This window comes from Gossypium arboreum, chromosome 5, assembly GCF_025698485.1.
Source record: "Gossypium arboreum isolate Shixiya-1 chromosome 5, ASM2569848v2, whole genome shotgun sequence".
Classification (NCBI taxonomy): Eukaryota; Viridiplantae; Streptophyta; class Magnoliopsida; order Malvales; family Malvaceae; genus Gossypium; species Gossypium arboreum.
The window spans coordinates 83298139-83300879 of NC_069074.1; the positions used below are offsets into that span (position 1 = coordinate 83298139).

The 2741-nt window shown below is 38.0% G+C and overlaps 1 non-coding gene across 1 annotated transcript; it reads right to left on the reverse strand.

Annotated features, from left to right (window-relative positions):
* Positions 1–422: 422 nt before the first annotated feature.
* Positions 423–529, reverse strand: LOC128293666 (small nucleolar RNA R71). The gene has a single exon (XR_008283844.1). It is a non-coding gene; the product is annotated as a small nucleolar RNA R71 (small nucleolar RNA).
* Between the last annotated feature and the right edge of the window lie 2212 nt (positions 530–2741).

Here is a 2741-nt window from a genome sequence, read left to right on the forward strand (position 1 = left end):
AAAATCTGGTACCTCTTGCGTTTGCTGCTAACCCAGTAAATCAAAATTCTGCTCCTCGTACTATGTATGATTATGCTAAACCTACTTTAACATGAACTGAATCGAGTATAGTTAGGTCTGCTATTGCTGCAAATAATTTTGAACTGAAACCTAACACAATTCAAATGATACAACAGTTTGTTCGATTTAATGGTTTGCAAGATGAAAACCCAAATACTCATTTAGCCAATTTTCTAGAACTTTGCGACACATTCAAGATCAATGGCGTTTCTGACAATGCCATTCGCCTTCGGCTATTTTTCTTTTCATTGAGGAATAAAGCCAAACAGTGGTTGAACTCGTTACCACGAGGATCAATCACTACTTGGGAACAAATGACTGAAAAGTTCTTACTAAAATAATTTCCACCTACTAAAACAACTAAACTAAGGAATGATATTTCTTTTTTTGTGCAGATGGATTTAGAAACACTTTACGATGCATGGGAGAGATACAAGGACCTACTGCGAAGGTGCCCTCACCATGGGTTACCTCTATGGCTGCAAGTTCAAATGTTTTACAATGGTGTGAACTCCTCGACAAGATAGATGATTAATGCAGCAACTAGTGGAACCATCAACAACAAAACACCCGAAGCAGCTTACGAATTTATTGAGGAGATGTCACTGAATAACTATCAGTGTTAAGTCATGAGGACTAAGCCAACCAAAACAGCAGGCGTTTATAAAGTCAATGCGGTTAATATGTTATCAAATCAGGTGGAACTTCTAAATAAAAAGATTGATGGTTTACTTGGTTCTACGCAGGTACATCCAGTGATGAGATGTGATAAAGTGGAGGAGGCATACATATAGAATATCAACCCTTCAATCCTACAACCAAAGAGGAACAAGTCCACTATATGGGTAATAATAACTCTAGATCTCAAAATAACCCATATAATAATACTTATAATGCAGGTTAGAGGAACCACCCAGATTTCTCATGGGGTGGTCAAAGAAATCAAAGGCCACAAAATCCTTCGGGTTTTCAACAACCACCTTATCAACAGGAAAAGAAACTGAACCTTGAGGAGATGCTAACAAAATTCATCTCGGTGTCAGAAACTCATTTTCAGAATACCGAGACAGCACTTAAAAATCAACAAGCATCGATCTAAGGGCTCGAAACTCAGATAGGCCAGCTGTCCAAATTAATTTCTGAATGACCATAAGGTAGATTGCCAAGTAATACTGAACCTAACCCAAGGGAACAACCCAATGCGATTAACGTTAGAAATAAGGAAGGTTAGTTGAATCTGAACCAGAACCAAAGCAAGAAGCTGTGGAAAGAAAAGGTAAAGGTAAAGGTAAAGTAGACCACAATGAACAGAAACCAGTAAGTGTAGAATATAAACCTCATGTACCATACCCTAATGTGACAAGGAAAGACCGCTCAGACAAACAATTTGGTAAATTCCTTAAACTTTTAAAGAAATTACATATTAACTTACTATTTATTGAAGCTCTCTCGCAGATACTGAACGCAATGAAGTTTTTAAATGAGCTTTTAGCAAATAAGCGGAAGCTGGATGCAATGCATGTGGAGTTAAATGCAGTTTGCTCAGCTATTTTACAAAATAAGCTACCCAATAAATTAAAAGATCCAAGGAGTTTTACAATTCCTTGTTTAATTGGTAGTTTAGATGTGAACAATGCGTTGGCTGATTTAGGGGCTAGTATTAATGTCGTGCCTCACAAAATGTTTAAGCAACTAGGTCTTGGGAAACCCAAACAAACTAAGATGAGCATTCAATTAGCAGATAAAACTATCAGATTCCCTAGGGGTATTGTTGAAGATGTACTCTTCAAAATTGACAAATTTATATTTCCAGTGGATTTCGTCGTTCTAGACATAGAGAAGGATAGTAACGTCCCTTTAATTTTAGGAAGGACCTTTTTAGCAACTGCTAGAACAATTATAGATGTTGGCACAGGTGAACTCACACTTCGTGTGGGAGATGAAACAATCACCCTACAAGCTCGCAATTCGAGCAACACATCAAAAATTGAAAGTGGTTGTATAAAACATTCTACTAAGACTGACCATATGTTGCAACCTACTTTGCAGGAAATAAGTTTGAAGGACATACATGAGCCGTATTCAAGTAACAACAAAGGACCTATCCATGAGGAACGAAGGCTACAAATCGAGGAGCTAGATGAATGGTGGATAGATAAACCGAAAACACGCCATGATGAGCTAAATTTTTTCCCAAATCAAATTAAGGTTGGAGACAAAGTACTTTTAGATGCAGTAGTTCCTCGTATTACCACTTCTGAACCAAATGGAGCGATCCCTCTTACGGTACTTAACATCTTCCCATACGGTACAATCGAGGTAAATCATTCCAAATTCGACACGTTTAAGGTAAATATTACTCGCTTAAAACCTTACTTTGATAAAACTGATAGCAGGAGTGAGGAGCGTAAACTCCTAGAACCACCATGACACATGAAACCGAGGTAAGTCGAGCGTAGACTATAAATAAGCGCTTCTCGGAAGGCAACCAAACCACTAACGATATTAACTTCTTTAAATTCTAGTGTCTAACACCTAACTTACTAATTGAGCTATTGAATATAGGTTTTCCACACCCACACAGCCAGGCACATGGGTGTGTTTTAGACCGTGTAAAAATAGGGCAAAATATTTCCCCAACACGGGATACAACAAGTTGCCACGACCATGTAATCTGGCCG